This window comes from Aotus nancymaae, unplaced genomic scaffold (assembly GCF_030222135.1).
Source record: "Aotus nancymaae isolate 86718 unplaced genomic scaffold, 86718_ANA_hifiasm-v0.15.2.pri h1tg000108l, whole genome shotgun sequence".
In the NCBI taxonomy this organism is placed as follows: Eukaryota; Metazoa; Chordata; class Mammalia; order Primates; family Aotidae; genus Aotus; species Aotus nancymaae.
The window spans coordinates 29,171,198-29,190,568 of record NW_026988523.1 but is presented as its reverse complement, the minus strand read 5'-3'; the positions used below and the strand labels follow the sequence as shown (position 1 = coordinate 29,190,568).

At 44.9% G+C, this 19,371-nt stretch overlaps 1 protein-coding gene, 2 long non-coding RNA genes and 3 other non-coding genes across 6 annotated transcripts in view; 3 read left to right on the top strand and 3 right to left on the bottom strand.

Annotated features, from left to right (window-relative positions):
- Positions 1-19,371, top strand: part of LOC105711518 (uncharacterized protein C22orf42-like) — a 248,132-nt gene that overhangs the window by 141,251 nt on the left and 87,510 nt on the right. The window lies entirely within an intron of this gene.
- LOC135272408 (U1 spliceosomal RNA) lies at positions 866-1,029 on the bottom strand. Its single transcript, XR_010340561.1, has one exon. It is a non-coding gene; the product is annotated as a U1 spliceosomal RNA (small nuclear RNA).
- TRNAH-GUG (transfer RNA histidin (anticodon GUG)) lies at positions 1,326-1,397 on the bottom strand. The gene has a single exon. It is a non-coding gene; the product is annotated as a tRNA-His (tRNA).
- Positions 5,077-5,147, top strand: TRNAG-CCC (transfer RNA glycine (anticodon CCC)). The gene has a single exon. It is a non-coding gene; the product is annotated as a tRNA-Gly (tRNA).
- Positions 13,370-19,330, bottom strand: LOC135272225 (uncharacterized). Its single transcript, XR_010340306.1, has 3 exons — positions 18,819-19,330; positions 16,216-16,285; positions 13,370-13,413 (listed from the first exon to the last, which is right to left on the bottom strand). It is a non-coding gene; the product is annotated as an uncharacterized LOC135272225 (long non-coding RNA).
- LOC135272227 (uncharacterized) lies at positions 15,252-17,213 on the top strand. Its single transcript, XR_010340308.1, has 3 exons — positions 15,252-15,519; positions 16,168-16,294; positions 16,949-17,213. It is a non-coding gene; the product is annotated as an uncharacterized LOC135272227 (long non-coding RNA).

The following is a 19,371-nucleotide window of genomic DNA, read 5'->3' as shown; positions in this document are numbered from 1 at the left end:
CGAAAGGTCCTCTTGTGCCCTTTGCAGTCAGTCCCCCCACTTCCTTGACCCCAGCGATCAATGACGTAGTTTCTGTCACTATACAGGTTAGTTTTACCTGTTCTAGAAATTCACCTTGATGGCGCCACACAGGATGCACTGTTTTCATCACTCAGCGTAATGTTTTTGAGATTATTCATGCGATCTCATGTTTCTGTAATGTGTCTCATTTTATTGCTGGGTGGTTCGGGTAGTTGGGGTAGATGGCAGTGCATCCTGCCGACAGGTGAGACTGCGGTTGTGACCTGCGGGCCTCGGTGAATATGAGGAAGGGCACCTGGGCGCCGGGAGAGCTCTTCCCCTCCACAAAGTAAGCGTGTTATGTCTACAACCGAATGGGGGCACTGAGAGCCCCAGAGCCCGCTTTCATCCCAAACAACAGAGCTAGTCTGTGTACAGTTTCTACCTAGCTCTATGAGGTGAGAACACATTCCCCCAGCACAGAAATCCTATAAAGGCCTGTGGGGGCTGCGGTTAGAAGCAGAGGCCGTGTGAAAGGAAACTCCAGAGGCTGCGGAAAAACACGAAGATTTTCACAGAGCGTGAGAACCCAAGAGGCTGGAGACCATGGACCGATCTCTGCCCAAAGCAGCCCCACGTAGAAAGGGAAGAGCTCTGCGGCCACCGCGCTAGATAGCTTTTGTTAAACAACCTCACCACGGCTGAGGCTTCCAACTTTGCCAACAGTAAGGACAGCAACGCGTTACTTCCTATTTCATAGTCTCCTGCCTGCGAGGGGAACACTTAGGATCCCGTACAGGGCGTAACCCGGTCGAAACTAAGAGTAGTCTATTGCGTACAATCTGCTTTCTACACCGCAAGAATTCAGGGGAAAGCGCGAACACAGGCACCACTACCACAAATTATGCAGGCGCGGTTCTCACATTTGGGGAAAATCGCAGGAGTCAGCACATCAAGAGTCCACTTGGTGAGGCTCACCCTGGGAAAACCACGTTCGTGAGCACAGCGTCTCCGCTGCCAGGTAAGATTTTCTACACCTCCGTCCCGCCACAGCCTCTTAGCCTCCCCCTCTACAAACACGGTCACTTGTCCTGCGCACCCCCGCCCGCCTCGCCCAGACACACAGCTGGGACTCCCACGTCAGACCAGCCGTCCTGAACTCGCTCCCACAGCCCGGGAGCGCCTTCGTGGCGAAGCGGCAGCCCCTGCGCCGCCTCATCTACACAGAGGTCGCCCTATCGGTGACTGCTTGAGGTCTCTTTTCCTTCCCCTGACGCGCTTGGTTAGGGGAACAAAAGGGAGCTGATGGCCCAGACGAAGGACACTGCCGTGACTCGGATTCGAACCGAGGTTGCTGCGGCCACAACGCAGAGTACTAACCACTATACGATCACGGCGAGCCACAGGCCAAGCGGCGACGCCGGGGCTTGCTCTAGTAATTTCGACGACAATAAATTTCGATTATTAGGCCGCTTTGTTCCCAGACAGCCGCACGGTGCTCGCGCTTTTCTCCCTTTCTCGCCCGCTCAGCTTTTCCCTCCTTCCTCGCAATCCTCACAGGTAACAAGAACAATTCTCATCTCCTCCGCTGCAGCCTGGGCCTCCCTGCACCGCCTCTCCCGGGAGGCCTCGCTGCCCTCGTCCACACCTCCTCTGTTCTCTCCGGCCTCTCCGAATTTCTGCTTTTCAGCCTTTCTCTCTCCCGCCCCACCGAGGCGGAGAGGGGAGAGCATGGAAGTCGGTAGGGGCCTGGACCCGGGAGACGAAACTTCCCAGGAGCTTCGTGCAGCGGTGAGGACGGCACAGGGGAGAGATGAGAAGTGTTCTTTTATTGCAGCAGTGGGGAAGGGAGGAAAAATGGAGAGACACCAAGAAAAAATGAAATCTACGCGGACCTTTAGGGCTCCAAGGCGGAGGCAGCCCTACATTCAGTTGAAAGAAGGCGGCCAGCTGCTTCCGCGCCTTTGGCTCCGTTTTTCTTTCCCTTTCGCCTCTAACCTCTGCCTAGACTGTGCCCTTTGCCTGCGACTAGAGACTTGACAACGTTTCTGTGGCTTCGGGACTCTGTGCGGTGAGAATAGAAGGAGCCCCTACTGTGCACACGGAGGTCATCTTGAAAGGCTGGACTTTGGCAAGTGCAACACCCAAAAGCTGAGGAGCTCCCTCTCAGTCGGCCTTACTGGAATCTTTTACTGTTGACATGATGCGGCTGTACCCGTTTTTCTGGCTCAGATATTTCAAACATCCATGGGGCCTTTTCAGACCAAATCAGAAATGAACAAGAAGAGGTGAGAGTTTGCACTCCAACTGGGTATTTTAAGTAAAACTAAACAATACAATAAAATCTAAACATACTGATATTCCCCAACACCCAATTTTTAATTTCGTTTTTATTTATTTATTTATTTGTTGTGCTATCAGTAAACGACTGAAGCATAATCCACATAGACCAAAGTGCACCTATCTTAAGTACACAGCCCAATGTGTTTTGACATAAGAATCCATCACCCGACCAAGTTACGAGAGTTTTCACCAGCCTAACGCGTCCTTAGAGCCCCTTTCCAGTCCATCCTCACCCCATCCCACTTAGGCAGTCACCCTTCCAATGTCTGTCTCCATGGATTACTTTTGCTTCTTCTTGAAATTCACGTAAAGAAATATACTGATTTTGTCTGTTTTTTTTTTAATGCAACAATGGTTTTGAGATGCATCCGCTTTATGGCATGTATCTCAGCTTTTTGGTGTTACTGATGAATACATTACCACTGATGGACAGCTGAGCTGTTTCTACTTTGGACTATTGTGAATAAGCTGTTAGAAATACTTTACTATGGGCCCTTTAATGGACCTGTGCCTTCATTTCCCTTGAATATAAACTTATTAATGGAATGACTGGGTCATGGAGCAGGTGTATTTTTAACTTTATTAGAAAGTATCAGTCTTTTAGAATGGTCACACTATTTTATTCTCTTGCCAGTAACAAGAGATACATTTGTTCTGCATTCTTATACACTAGTGGTTTTCTCTGTCTCAAATGTTGCCATTCTGATGGCATGTAATGGTGAACCATGGCATTTTAAATTTGTTTCCTGAATGAGTAATGATACCAAGAATCTTTTCTTATGCCATTTGGACATTAAGAAATCCTCTTTGGTGAACAATCACTGTTCAAGTGTTCTGTCCATTTTATACTGGCTTGACTTCCCCCCCACCCAACCCCTTTTTACATAAACTTGACTATTAGGATAGAAAAGCCGAGAAAATGGTACATAGAATGGAGTGAAGAGGATGGAATGGGATTTGGGCAACCAACTCATACTATAAGGTTGTTTGAACACCCTCTCCAAGAATAACGTACGTTTTCCAAAGGCATCCCCTTAATGAAATAGGCAGAGAAAGTGTGCGATAAAAGAGCATATACGAAACTCCTCAGAACGTGTTTCTGGAAGAGGACAAGGGAATGGGAGTGGGGTAAACAGAGAAAAGAAGGAAAGACAGTAAGGGCCTTGCTCAGAGTGGTCACCATAATGTACCCTGAGCTAAGATACAGGATTCACTTCTTCCTGTGCACCTGAGAGCTCAGAGAATACATTAACTAGGCAGGAACAAGGAATTTCACAAACACAACAGGAAAACAGAAAATTTACTCAGACAGACCTGTCTAGTTAAGAAAGGCAGAAAGAGACTGTCAAAACAAAGCAAAAACACAGAAATGATACAATGAGGTGGTTGGAATGAGACTATCTATCTATGACCGTCATCTCTAACACAACACTCATTACTCCTAATTATAGTGGATCTAAATCTCTCAGGTTGGACAGAAAAGGAAATGCTGGCTTTAACAGTTTAATGGACAGAAAAGGGTTAAATATTAAAAGCAGTGCACATTATCCTTAGCAAACTAATGAAGAAACAGAAAACCAAATACTGCGTGTTCTCATTTAGAAGTGGGAGCTGAATGATGAGAACACATGGTACATGGAGTTGAGCGGTGGGGACAACACACTGGGGCCTGCAGAGGGTGGGGGCTGGGAGGAGGGAGAGCATCAGGAAGAGCAGCTAATGGATGCTGGGCTTAGTGCCTGGGCTGTGGGATGATCTGTGCAGCAAATCGCCAGGGCACACATTTACTTTTGTTACACACCTGCACATCCTGCACATGTACCCCGAACTTAAAGTAAAAATTGTAAACAAAACATGTAAAACGCAAAGAAAACACACACCCAACAAAAAGAGTGGTGGAAATCTGTACCAGGCTTATTGTAAACAAAAGAAAGAGAGTGAAAACACAGATATCAGACCAAGACAAACAGAAAAGAACGCTTTACATTAGTTAGAGGAATAATATCCCAGCATCTACCTAGAATCGATCGGAATAGAATACACTGTTTTTCCCTGAACTGGCCTCCTTGTGTGACCGACGAGGTCGAGATGAAGGAAAGAAATCTTGGAGTGAAATGCCCATTTCTTCTCTCTTGTTTTGGTCTCTTTGAGGCATAAGAAGGTAAAAGCAAGATCTGATCCCTGGTGTTTTTCAGGAATTGGAGACGTCTATGCGGAGAGAAGTTCAATTATCAAGCAGGTCTCCTGGATTTTCCCAGGCACGGTCCCAAGAGTCCAGCTTTCCAATCTGAGGTCCCTGGGTCCTGAAGGCCTTTTTGGGGAAAGTGCTGATGTTCATCTCAAGGATGGGAGGAAAGGGTTTGGGAGGCACGAAGCCACGGGATGGCAAAGACAAGATATCAAGAAGCGAGGCAAGAACTTTCCACAGGCGCCCACTGGATACAGGACCAGAGACAAGAAACTGGGTGCATTTCTGATGTTTTCCTACAGAGGATTGTTATCTGGTTGTACAGTGCCTACTTCAGAATAAGGCTTTATGAAGTCAGCTGTTTTGAAGCAAAGCCATAACTTTGTGGTATTGCCTGATACAAATCTCCAATGTGAACCTTTGGTCTGGGTGTCTTTTTTGCCAGTTACATCTTCCAAAGACCACACGGGGAAAATCTTGACTCCTTAGCCCATGTCCATAGCTTACCTGTTTCCAAGGAAAGGCCACAAGGTTTCAACCAGGTAGCATTGGTGGTTCAGTGGTAGAATTCTTGCCTCCCACGCAAGAGACCTGGGTTCAATTCCCGGCCAGTGCAGTGCCCTGTGATTTTTACATTTACTTACCGTAACAGTCTGTCTTTTAGGTAGGTCACAGCCCCCATAGAAAAGCTGTCAGGGCCTTGGGAAAGGGGAGGTGGGTGGGAAGGAGCCCACCTGCAAATGAGGGGAGCTGCGGAGAGGGGCTTTGGACCTTTCTGTCCACAAAGACCCCAGTCCTTGGTAGTCTTGGCAAAAATATCATTGGGCCCCGAGTGGAGAGCAGCATGTCCCCAAACTCATTTCTATCACCCCTGTTTGTTTTATACCCCAACAAGCAAATCTTCTATCCAGGGGATTCTTTTTCATGCTTCTCTTTAAGCAGCGTGGTGAGGAGGCCATGACAATCATTAGCTCTGGAGTTCTGGGGAGGAAACCTGGAAAAGGAAAGCCCCGTGATCATCTGGTTTGTCCTCCCCTGTTTCCATCTACTCTTTTCCTCAGGGAAGCTTACATGGGCCCAGGATGTCACATGGCAGCTGCCTCATTGGGGGATTCAGAACCGCTGACAAATCTCTTCTGTGATGCGCTAGGAACCTGAGTTGGTCCATAGCCATGGAGTCAGAAGCAAGAGCAGAACGGAAAACACTTGTCTCCATCTTGTTCTCTTTCCTACCTGTGAACATCAACCCTCACACACCGGTTCACACCCGCCTTGGTCTCTATGGGAGGTTCGCCGTTTTTCGCAGTCCCCGGAAGCTATGTTTCCTTCTCACTTCTACACTTCTTTCCAGGGTTGAGTTTCAGAGCTGGTTAGCAGTCCAGACTAGTTCAACACCCTGGTTCAAAACCATGTGTCTGGTTTTGCTCCTAGGGTAATGTTTGCCTCTTAGACCAGAGTTAAAACGTGTTCCCACGGCTTCTGTTTTCTAGAGAGAATTGGTATCATTTCTCCCTTTCATGTTTGGTACTGAAACCATCTAGACCTGGTGCTTTGTTCTGGAAGGTTATTAATCGTTGCTTCAATTTTATTAACAGATAGAGATCTATTTAGGTTATCTATTTCTCCTTGTGTGAGGTTGGGTAGACTGTGTCTTTCAAGGACTTGGTCCAATTCATCCAAGTCGTCATATTTGCGAGCAGAGAATTGTTGATAATCTTCATCTCTTCTCCCTTTAATGTCCGTGAGATCGGTAGTGAGGACCTTCTTTTATTTTTGTTATTAGTAATTTGTATCTTCTCTCATTGTTTCTTGGTTCACCAGCTAGACGTTTATCGATTTCATTGATGACTTTAGAGAACTCGCTTTTGGTTTTGTTGATTTTTCTCTATTGATTTCTGCTTTTCCATTTCCTTGATTTCTCCTCTAACTGTATAGCATCTTGTCTTCCACTCACTTTAAATTTAATTTGCTCTTGTTTTTTGAGTTTCCTGAAGTGTAAATTTGAATTCTTGATTGGAGATCTTTTTTCTTTGCTAACATATGCAGTGAATATTCTGACTTTCTTTCTAAGCACCAATTTTGCTGCACCTGGAAATTTGTTATAAGTTGTATGTTCATTTTCATTTAGCTCAAAATATGTCATTTGTCTTGAGACATTTTCTTGACTCGTGTGTTATTAGAAGTGTGTTGTCTGATCTCCAGTTTGGGGATTTTCCAGCTATCTGTCTGTTACTGATTTCTACTTCAGCTCCATACTTTGACTGGAGGGCATACTTGGTATGATTTCTATCCCATTAAATGTGTTGAAGTGTGTTTTACGGGCCAGAATGTGGTGGATCTTGGTGAACGTTCCATGTGACCCTAAAAAGAATATGTATTCTGCTCTCGTTGGAGGAAATTATCTAAAAAGTTGTTTGGATCCAGGTGACTGATGGTGGCATCCAGTTCCACTATATCTTTATTGAATTTCCTGCCTCCTGGATGTGTCCATTACTGATGCTGGAGTCTCCCACTGCAATAGCGAATCTGTCTATTTGTGCTTGAAGTTCTCTCAGTTTTTGCTTCTCATATTTAGATGCTCTGTTGTTAGGTGCATACTTATTAAGGATTGCCGTATCTTCCTGGAGAAGTGACCTCTTTATCATTGTGTAATGATTCTCTTTATCCCCATGATTTTTCTCCCTCTGAAGTTGGCTCTTTATCAAATTAATTTAGCTACTCTAGTTTTTTCTTTTCTTTTTCTTTTTTTTTTTTTGAAACTCAGTTTCACTCTTGTTCCCCAGGCTGGAGTGCATTGGTGTGATCTCGACTCGGTGCAACATCTGTCTCCCAGGTTCAAATGATTCTCCTGCCTCACCCTCCCTAGTAGCTGGGATTAAAGGCATGGACTACCATGGCCTGCTAATTATGTATTTTTAGTAGAGATGGGGTTTCTCCATGTTGGTCAGGCTTGTCCTGAACTCCCCACCTCAAGTGATCCACTGGCCTCGGCCTGCCAAAGTGCTGGGATTACAGGCTCACACAGTGCCCAGATGCCACTCCAGTTTTCTTTTGATTACGGTGACTATGGTATATCTTTCCCCATCTCTTCACTTCAGATATCTCTGTGTCTTCTTATTTAAAGTAGGTTTCTTGTAGACAACATACACTTGAACCCCGTTTTCCATTCTGTCAGTCTCTTGCAATTGGTGTACACATTCAATGCAATCAGTAACTTGAGATGGTTTCAATCAATCACTAGAGTTAGTCGTGGATCCTTTCTTTTAATGAGTAAAAACCACGATGTGGGGACAAAGTTTTCATGTTCAGAAGAGATTGGCCTTGTCCTTATGGAAATTAAATTGATTGGGATTTCTCTTAACCTCCTTTAGTTGTGTTTACCATTATTAAAATTAAGAGACATTCATTTGGATTAAGTGGTAATAATAATAATAATAAGATGTGTGAATTTCTATTGATTTTTGATCCCAAGCCTTGTATCACTGTTGGACCTTCATGTGTATACAAAAAAAGACTCCATCTCAACAATGAACAATATGTGATGCTATGAAGAAACATCAGATCGGCCATTGCATGGATGGAGTGGAGAGCCAGGGGTGAGGCTTGCTTTACGGAAACGTATCAGTAAAGAGGAAATGCTTTCATCCTGGTTTCAAGGTGACTGTGCAGCTAAGTAAGCTGATTTAAAAGAGATCAAGACTGAAGCTCAGAGCAGTGAAACCTGGGGAACAATATCCCCAAATAAATAGTCAAGGCTCCCAGTTTCCTTAAAAAGAAATAGAAACTCCATGGACATTGTTCAGGGACAGATGACATAATTACAGGTGATGAGAGATACCGACTCAAAGCTAGGAGACCTGACAGACACCTCCTGTACACCTCCTGCACTCAGGTGACCATGAGTTTGTCACACTGGCCTGGGGTCTGGTAACTTGATACTAGGGCTTCGGAGACAAATGCATGGCATGATCTGAGGATGAGATGAAAATTCCCTGATATCTGTGTTTAGTATCCCATCATACGTATTTATTCAATATGTGTGTATAGAGCCCGTCTTCAGAGTTGATCTTCCTCAGCCTAGACAGAGGTACCAAAAACCAGGAATGTAGAGGTCACCTGAAAGAATGATTAGAGCATCCTCCACTACATCATAAGATGATTCACTCTCTACAACCAGAGCAGAGTCGACGTTGTCTTCCTCAAATGTGATTTTGGTGTCTCCGTGAGGCTGGCTGGAGTCAGTAGGGCCATAGTTATTTGAACGAGTGATGACACATTCCTCCAGTGAGTCCTCAGGGACTTTCTTGACTTCAACCTTCTGCACATCCCTGATGAGCCAGATGGGATAGAAATGACAGAAGATTACACAAAGGGGGACTGGACCCCAGGAAGTCCTGGCTTGTTTTCACAGGAGGAATAAGAGAGGGGTCCCAGAAGGCAAATGGGAGGTTCCCTTTGAGAGGAAACAGGCAATCCTCCTCTCTGTGAGACAGCATGGCTGCCATGGGAACCGGAGAGAAAGAGAGCTGGTACTCATCACACTGGGCAGGAAGGAGCCGAGAAGAAAAGAGACTCAGTTATCCCTGTATAATTCAGACATGGCACTCAGCACATACAAAGAACCACAACAGCTGCCACACCCTGTGTCTGAGTTGGGTTGAACTGAACATATTGTGGCCAAGGGAATGCAGGCTTTTGGCCCATGGTAGATGCCAGAGAGGGTGAGATTCTAGAACTTTGACATACTTTACCACCCATTACTTGCCCCTGATTATTCGATGTTACCTGGGGGCATGTGACTCCTGTATTTTCTCAGCCGCCACAACATGAACATCTTCATCCTCATCTTTGTCATTTTCTGCAAGTACAGATGTGTTCGTTCAGATCTTTCCCATTTCACACACTGCAAGCACAGCCAACCCAACGTGCACAGGGACATGAACGTCTGTGTATGGGTCCCCGTTCTACTGAAAGCGCTCATGTTTTCTCTTTAACAAAATGCCCTGGCATGGTTTCCTGATCCACCAGGCAATGCACTTCTGATCCAGAGTGTCATCATCAAGATGAGGCCAAATGTTGAAAAGACCTTCTGCTCCCACATCACTGGTGGCTTGTGCAGCCTCTCTCTGGACTTTGGCAGCTGTCTCCGCCATCCGGACACAGATCTGATGCCCAGGGACAGGCTTGGTGTCCTGTCACAGTTTGCAGTTAGAACCTATTTCTTTCTCTTAGGAGAGGACAAACAAACTTGTCCCACAATCCTCTGCACATCAGGTGACTTCACAGGCCCTCCAAGTGGCTTCTGCTGTGTTATTCAGGGACATTCTCTCCACGGGGAGTGCTCCAGTCTGAACCACTTCCTAACACCAAATGCCCACACAGCAAGTGCTGTCTCCAACACCACACAGCCAGGGGCTTTATCTCATTGTGATAAGCGGTCATAAGTATTTGCACATTTGAATGTTTCAGACACTGCAACATGTCTGCCTTTGCAGATGGAGAGAGAGAAATTTACCTGCCTTTGCAGATGTAGACAGAGAAAGTCAGGAAGGGGAAATCAATTGCTGACTGACAGTTACTAGGAACACTGCTGAAGATACAGCCCGGGAACCTTCATTCTTAGTCCAGAGCTCTTTCCACTCCAACAATCGCCCTCCTGTCACAGCTTCCTTCCTGTCCTTTACAACTGGACAGATGCTGCCTCTTGTTCCAAAGACCACCTTCCATCACAGAAGGAGGGACTTTTGCAATACTGTGAGCTCCAACCCCATGGGTTTCCCATCTGTGTTCTCATTCAGAAAGTCCTAGTCATGTCATGGCCACATATGTTTAGTGGAAGAAAACACCACTGATAAAACTGTCATTGCGGAAGTATGGAGGTCTGGAGTCTCTCATAAGGCCATAAAGGAAATATGCACAAAGACTAATAAAGTTTCTCTTATGCTAGACAGAGAGAATGAAGAACTAATAGACAGTGTTTACTCTGTGCCAACAACAGTCCCGGGAGAGTTACAATAAACAGGCCATGTAAACAGTGCAGCAATTGACAGAGGTAGGTATTATTATGGTACCCTATGAACAGATGACAAAACTGAGTAATAAACAAAACAGGCATGAGTGCCGTCGTTCTTCCTGTTTACCAACGAGAGCCTCTGCACAGAAAGCAGGACGTCCCTCTGACCAGAGTAATCCCTGCTCTTGATGATGCCACTTACAGATACCACAGGTTACGTAAGGAGCAGAGTCCTCTTAAGCTCCCCACAGTGGGTATAGTGTGCTACCATCTCACTTCCCCCAGAACAGAGCTTTCCCTGCTGAGCCTCAGCAGAAACCGAAACCGAATGGAAGTTCAGCAGCCTCAGACATTTAGAACAACAGACTAGATGCTACTTGTCTGCAGGATCTTAGGTGGTACAGAGAGGATTCCCGTAACTATTACTTAGCCTCTTGCTGAGAAAAACAGGTGGTTCTGTGCCTGTGTCAGGAATCAACAGCTGAGACCTTACCCTCATTCCCACACCCGCCTTACTGCAGACGTGGAAAAGGTGCTACATACTTTGGTCTCTCTCGTCCATCTTTAACAAAATGTTAAAATACCCATTGCCATTTTCCTAGACGTATGGCAAAAATGAAATTAATTCTGATGAAGAGAGCCTTCAGTTTCTTAGAGGAAACACAGAACATCGTTCAGCACTTCCATGACAGTGAACCTATAGAACTTACCTTCCATCTACAGCCGGCAGCCCAGGTAGTAGGCCACTTCACTCATAAGAAGTTTATTTTTGCTGTCTCGGTATTTCTGTTCCTCCTCATGACGTTTCCAATCTTCTGTAAACAAATTCAGAAGAGCAGGTCACATTAAGCAAATCGCACTTCACACAAGACCAAATCACTGTCCAGTCATAGCACAAGGACTCAAAACATTCTCAGTGTAAGAATGTGATATTCTGACGGGAATGTTCTCCCGGTCCCTAGATTAAGTCACCCTAGAAGTAGATGAGCCTGTTTTTCAGATCCATGGGACGAAATCTCCCTCATCTCCTAGATCTTAATCACTTATCCTCTCTCACCTAAGTCAGTGCAAATAATTCAAACTTTTTTCCCAAAATCTTCAAAAATTGCCCTAACTACTTTCCAGAAGCATTGCAGTAATACTGATTTATCTCATCATATATGATGGCCAACAAATGGTTAGAGAAGTTTATAGAGGAGACTGAACCAACGAATGAATTCTAACAACCTTTACATAAAAAAAGAATCTGTGGAGCCAGCACAGTGACTCACGCCTGGAATTGGAGTGATTTAGGAGGCCCAGGAAGGGAGATCACTTGACCTCAGGAGTTTAAGACCAGCCTGACAAACATGGTGAAACCCAGCCTCTACTAAAAATACAAAAACTAGCCAAGTGTGATGGTGTCCACCGGGGATCCCAGCTAACTGGGAGGCTGAGTCACCAATACAAGGGTACTCCCTGCTCTTGATGGTGCCACTTACAGATACCACAGATTGTATTAGGAGCAGGGTCCCCTTCAAGCTCCTCACAGTGGGTACTGTGTGCCATCACCATGTTTACCCCAGGGTCCCCAGAACACAGCTTTGCCTACTGGGCCTTTAGCAGAAACCGGAACTGCATGGAAGTTCAGTAGCCTCAGACATTTAGACCAGCAGACTAGATGCTACTTGTCTGTAGGATCTTATACGGTACAGAGAAGATTCCTGTAAACATGGATTTAGCCTCTTGCTGAGAAAAACAGGCAGTTCTATGCTTGAGTCAGGAATCAATAGCTGTGATTGTAACCTCAGTCCCACATCCACCTTACTGCAGATGTGGAAATGTTGCTAAAAATTTTGGCATCTGTCTCCCATTTTAATTAAATGTTAAAATACCCATTGCTATTTTCTGCAAGTGTGGGAAGTATGAAATTAATTTTGATGAAGAGAGTGGTTAGTTTCTCCAGACAAGACAGGACATCATTCATCACTTTCGTGGTGTTCAACCTATAGAACTTACTGTATGTCTTCAGCCAATAGTTCAGGGAGTAGTTCACCTGACTCATAAGAAGTCTATTTTTGTTGACTCTGATATTCAATTTGTTATCTTCCTGCTGGGAGCAGGATTTCTCAATGCCTTCTGTAATGTTCACCTCTGTGTTTTTTCTGGAAAGAGGCATGCCAGATGCCACCATGCTGATGTTTGGGGCAGAACACAGAAAGCCAGGGACAGGGGAGAAGAAACCCAAACACATGATGAGTTAGAAACTGGTGACGTCAAATTGGTTTAAACGGGACTGAGGGATGTCACTGACGGCCTTGCCTATTGATTTGAAGATGTTGTTTCCCTGCTTTTACTCTTCTCATCTACACAGTTGATCTCCTTAAAGTCAACTTGTCTTAGCTACTCAGTCACCTTGAAACCAGGAAATAAACACTTCTACCTTTATCTTGGTTATAAGTTCTGCAGGATCTTATATGCTAGAGAGGATTCCTGCAAACATGATTTAGCCTCTTGCTGAGAAAAACAGGTGGTTCTGTGCCTGTGTCAGGAATCAACAGCTGGGATGTTAACCCTAGTCCCACACCTGCCTTACAGCAGATGTGGAAAAGTTGCTAAATACTTTGGTCTCTGTGTTACGTCTTTAACAAAATGTTAAAATACCCATTGCTATATTTCTAGAGGTATGGGAAGGATGAAATTAACTTTGAAGAAGAGACTGTATCACTTCTCAGAGACAGGACAGGACACTGTTCAGCACTTCCATGATGGTGAACCCATAGACCATACCTTCCGTCTTCAGCCGGCAGCCCAGGTAGTAGGCCACTTCACTCATAAGAAGTTTTGCTGTCTCTGCATTTGTGTTCTTCATTGTGATCTTTTCAACCTTCTGTAAACATATTCAGAAGAGCAGGTCACATTAAGCAAATCACACTTCACACAAGACCAAATCAGTGTCCACTCATAGCACAAGGACTTAAAATATTCTCAGTGTAAGAATGTGATATTCTGACTGGAATGTTCTAACGGGCCCTAGACTAAGTTGCCCTAGAAATAGATGAGCCTGCTTCTCAGATCCATGGGACAAAATCTCCCTCATCTGCTAGATCTTAATCACGTATCCTCTGACCTAAGTCAGTGCAAAAAATTAAAACTTTTTCCACAAAATCTTCAAACATTGCCCTAAATACTTTCCAGAAGTGTTGCTGCAATGCTGATTTATCTAATCATATATCATTGTCAATGAATTCTTAGAGAAATTTTTACAGGAGACTGGACCGATGGATGAATTCTAACAACCTTTACTGAAAAAAGAATCTGTGGAGCAGGCATGGTGGTTCATGCCTGGAATCTGAGCAGTTTAGGAGGCCTGAGAGGGCAGATCACTCGACCTCAGGAGTTCAAAACCAGCCTGGCCAACATGGTGAAACCTCGCCTCAACCTATTACACTGCCGTGATACCCTCTGAATCTTCTGCAGTTTTTTCTGTATCCACTAGAAAGCGAATGAGTAATTCATTCCTTAAAAATGTTTTCTTTCCTGGCTCAATATTCTTCTTGCTGCATCCCATGGTTACACTGATTTATTTTTTCTTATTGGCAGATACCATTACACTGATGTTTGTGGCAGAAGAGGCTTTTCATTACACTTAAGACCAGTGTGATGTCCCTAGGTCCAAAGCTTCCTCTATGTGGGATGATTTGTTTTTTAATGTGACTGAACACTACATCTCATTCTTGTCACTTATGGATGTCATTCTAGTCCCAGAAGAGCTCTTTCCAAGGTATCAAGTCATTAAAATCATTTCTATAGAGATCTCCTGAAAGCATGTGTGACCACCTATCCTGGGAAGTCTTGTAAACCTGATATGATTTTGTTGTTTTCATTTTGTTTTTTCCCATATATTGAAAATAACAGAACCATGAGCGTTTCTTATGGAATACTGTTTGAGAGATATTTTTCTGAGTTGGTCTAACACCATTGATGTGTGGTTGCATCCCACTAACCAAACACGGCAAGATCAAGGTGATGGTCAGGGGTGGTTGGTGGTCCTCAGTGTTGCTGTGCAATAGAAGGTGAATTTGAGATGAGAGGAATGAGTAGGGAAGACTGATCCCCTGAACCACCTCCTCACTTTCTCAGCTTTCATCACCACCTAGGCTTTGTGAGCCTGGGACTTGGGAGACTGTTCTGTAGCCCAGGTCTCCTATGTTTGGCTACTGGGCTTGCCTGAGTTGAGGGTGCAATGGGTGTGACCCTGGGCTGCCCAGAATTCATGTGGAAGTGAAGGAAGGAGGACTAGCTCAATCCCATTGGAAAGCGTGCCTCTCTGCAGTCCCCACCATCCTCCAACTATACTGTAAGGATACTGCTTTGAGATACATCGAAGGTTTTAAGTAAATGTATGTTCTGGTGTCTGGGAGGCCTAACCTTCTGTGGCAGAATGAAAATCTGTCAGGTTTCTTCATTTTAAAAATGATGGAACTGCAGATTCACAAAGTCGTGTGGCTTACTTCAGGTTACACATAGATGAGTTTTGAGAACTGCTAATAAAAGCAATCACAATAATTATTCCATAATTATTCATAGGATCCCTGTCATTCAGTAACTATTCATATAATTATTCAGTAATTGTTTGTTGACCAATTTGTACCAAGCATTTTGCTCAAAACTGTGCACATATTTGGACAGCATATCTTCATCGTAATCTTCAAGGTAATGCTGTTATCCTAAGAATCAGGTAAGAAATCTGAACAAGAGGGCTAGCAAATCATGAATTTGGCCGTATTTCCATTTTTTGGTTTCTGTGATGCAGGACGAATGACCAGAATGTCACAGGAAGAATATCCATTCCTGTATCATTTTCCAGGACAGAGCTGTGCCCTCCTAGACTACTGGGCCCAAAATTCAGAAGTGTCTGCAACCTTGTTTAACAGCATGGGAAATAAGCTCTATTACCTGGAATTTCCCTGGACGTTTGGAATATACAAGAGAAGTATGAGAGTTGGTCTTCCCTTGACTATATTTAATTTTCTTCTAAGGAACACCAATGATTTTCACTAAGACTTTTGCTGTTTTTCTTTCTTTCTTTCTTTTCTTTTCTTTTTGAGACAGAGTCTTGCTCTGTCACCAGGCTGAAATGCAGTGGTACAATCTCGGTTCACTGCAACCTCTGCCTCCCACGTTCAAGCAATTCTCCTGCCTCAGTCTCCCAAGTAGCTGGGACTGCAGGCACATGCCAGCACGCCCGGCTATGTTTTGTGTTTTTAGCAGAGACAGGGTTTCAGCATGTTGGCCAAGATGGGCTTGATATTCTGACCTCATTATTCACCCGCCTTGGCCTCCCAAAGTGCTGGGCCTGCAGGCATGAGCCACCGCACCCGGCCAACTTTTGCCTTTTTGTAACCACAATATATGTTTTAAGAAGAAGATTTTACTGATAGCTCTATTTAGAAAGAATAAATATGAGCTATGGTTTAGGTCTTATGCCCTGGACTTACTATTTTTATGATTTCTGTTTTGAGATTAAATTCTCATGTAAATAGAAAAATACTTATTACCTATAAAAGCAAATTCGTTATTGGTTTGAGTTTTTGACACTGAAGCACACACTTTTGACTTTATCTTTGTCTGTCCCCATCAGGGCTGCTCATTGTCTCCCAGTATGACCTGGCCATGCCCCTGCACTTACGCTTGTCCTGCTCAATCATCTCCATGCACTGTCCAATTCCATCAGTGATTCAGACTCCTCCCAAGGCTGCCTGAAACGGGTACAGGTCTCAGGACATCAGACACATTCCAGGCACAAAAGTAACCCATACTGTAAAGCGGGCAGCTGTGTTCCCACTTCCCTGAAGTTGGCAGTGATGTCCTAGGACAGGAAGAAATACTTTCCCTTGTTAGGGGGTCTGTTCTTCATGTCTCAGGGTCTGTGATCTAGTGAACACAACTGTGCTGAATGTGAATGAACTTGCTAAATTTCTGGTTTCTTGCTAGGTGGCTAGAATATATTTGTAAGACTTCCTTAATTACCCATGTCTGCTGAAGTCTGAATTCCTACCAGTATGATTCCTTTTCTTGTAAGGGGCAGCTCAGGGAAGATTGACCCCATTGCCATGCAAAGAGAGGTAAAGTGAGATTCTACTCAAAGGAATCTTGAATTTGAAACTAGGTCTTCCACTGTTTCAAAGCTGGCCTGTAGGTCCAACTGTGCACATATTTGGACATCATATCTTCATTAGAATCCTCAGGCACGTGTCTTCAAGGGCTTGTGTGTCAGCTGTACTCAGGATAAAGTTATTTCTTATTATGGCAAGTTATAATTAATTTGCCAGAATATGATTCATTATCAAGATAAAGTAATTTATCATTACAGCAAGGACGAATTTAGAAGAGTTGTTAAATTTACTTCTTTATTTCCCCAGCTGGAAACAGTCAATAGCTACTGATAGCACCAGTGTCCTCTGAATACCTCGACTGTGTTAACTGCTTTGACTCAACATGGAGCTGAGGTGTTGGCATACTGTACCTTGAGATGCTGAAAAATGGCTGAAGTCCACGGTCACTGGCCCAGGCCATCCACTGAGGTCATCTCATGAGGCATGGGCCACTGCTTCCAATGAACCCACCATCACTACACTTCTCATGAATCACCAGTCACTAGACTGAGAATTCTGTGAAAGCGGGGATCCTATTGTACTCATCTCTGTGGTCATGGTTCTTAGCTAAGGGCCCAGCGCAGAGGGGCCTCTCAGCAGTGTTCATCCATGACTGAATAAAATGGATTAGAAACCTCCGACTCTTTCATCTACATTTCTGTCCTCAGTGTCTTGTAAGGGATGCTCTTTCTCTCAGAATGCTGCAAATCCCCTTCTCTAGCGAGGTGCCTGCCCTACACCATCCCTGACCCAGGATCCTCTACTGTGGGAGCTTGAGGGAAGACTAGTCTGTTCTGAAAATGTTCTCTTTTTTTTTTTTTTTGAGATGGGGTTTCACTCTTGCTACCCAGGCTGGAGTGTAATGGTGCAATCTCGGCTCACTGCAACCTCTGCCTCCTGGGTTCAAGCAATTCTCCTGCCTCGTCCTTCTGAGTAGCTGGGACTACAGGTGTGCACCACCATGCCCAGCTAATTTTTTTGTATTTTCAGTAGAGATGGGGTTTCACCATGTTGACCAGAATGGTCTCGATCTCTTGACCTTGTGATCCACCCGCCTCAGCCTCCCAAAGTGCTGGGATTATAGGCGTGAGCCACCGTGCCCGGCCAATCTGAAAATGTTCTCTTATGCTTCCCCCTGTCATTAGGAGCAATATCATTTGACATACCCTCCCATCCTCCGAGCTGCCACAACACCTCACTTGAGTAGAACTACCGCATCTTGTTGAAATCATCTGTTTGTGTTCTTCCACTCAATGGCTTCAGTTTCTTTACAGACATTAAATACCTGAATCCCAAGTGCTTAGCACAGTATAAAGAAAATTAAATACTCAAGCCGGGCGCGGTGGCTCACGCCTGTAATCCCAGCACTTTGGGAGGCAGAGGCGGGCGGATCACGAGGTCAAGAGATCGAGACCATCCTGGTCAACATGGTGAAACCCCGTCTCTACTAAAAATACAAAAAATTAGCTGGGCACGGTGGTGCGTGCCTGTAATCCCAGCTACTCGGGAGGCTGAGGCAGGAGAATTGCCTGAACCCAGGAGGCGGATGTTACGGTGAGCCGAGATCACGCCATTGCACTCCAGCCTGGGTAATGAGTGAAACTCCGTCTCAAAAAAAAAAAAAAAAAAGAAAAAGAAAAGTAAATACTCAATAAATGTTTATGAGAAACTTCCCTCAACTGAAGGTGCAGAAGAATAGCATAAGTATCACTGCTTCCTATACAATCAAGGGACACTTACTCTGGCACCTGACCTAGGACAGAACTGTTCGATGTAAGAATGGACATCTCCACCCTTCTCCAAGCACAGTTATTCCCTCTAACCCACACTGACCTCAAGAGTATCCACTGCTATGGCAGCCCTGAGGTCGAGGCTCCTGGGTCTGGGGTGGGGGCTTACGGTTGTATCCTCCCCCTCTTGGAGTTGAAGCTGCCCCTCACTATAAACCAGCTCTGATCTAATCTGTGGCTCTTCCTGGCCAGAGGCAGGAGATTCCTGTGGAGTAAGTTTCTCTCAGTCCCCACTGCTCAGCTCATGCTGCTCCTTGAGAATTTAAATGATCATAGGCATTGCCCATTTCCCCTGAGGCTTCTGTCCCAGTTTGTCCTTATTCTCCCCTTCTTTGGTTTTCATTTACCAATGGCTTGTCCTTTGTGGATTATTCTCATCCCCTAAACCTGCTGACTTTCTTTCTTCCACCTGTTCCCGCAGCTCTGGGATTCCAGCGTGTAGACTCGGCTCAGGCTCCTGCAGGAGACACACAGAGTCAGGTCTCAGCTGAAGGTCCCAGGCAGCATTGAAAACCATCTCAATTCCTCAGAGGCTCAGAGAAAACAGAGCAGGAAGGGACCTCAGAGAGGTACAATAAGCCCCTACCTTACCGATGAGGAAACTGAAGCCCAGAAAGACTGAGACTCTCCCAGGCTCCCTCCCTCACCACTTGGTGGCAGCAGATCCACCACACAAGCCTTGGCCTCAGCCTCCCTGTGCAGAGCAGGTAACTCACCCTCCAGAAGCTCCCTGCTGCCTTTCAGAAACTTTAGATGAAAAATAGCCATTTCCTCTGTGAAAACAAAAATAGTAAAAGTCCCTTTCCTTGGACAAACCCTTTATCACAGTTCTATAGTCCTGGCATTTATACTTGGTCAGCTATCATTCACTAGCTGCTAGATTGGGGCAGGGAGCACATA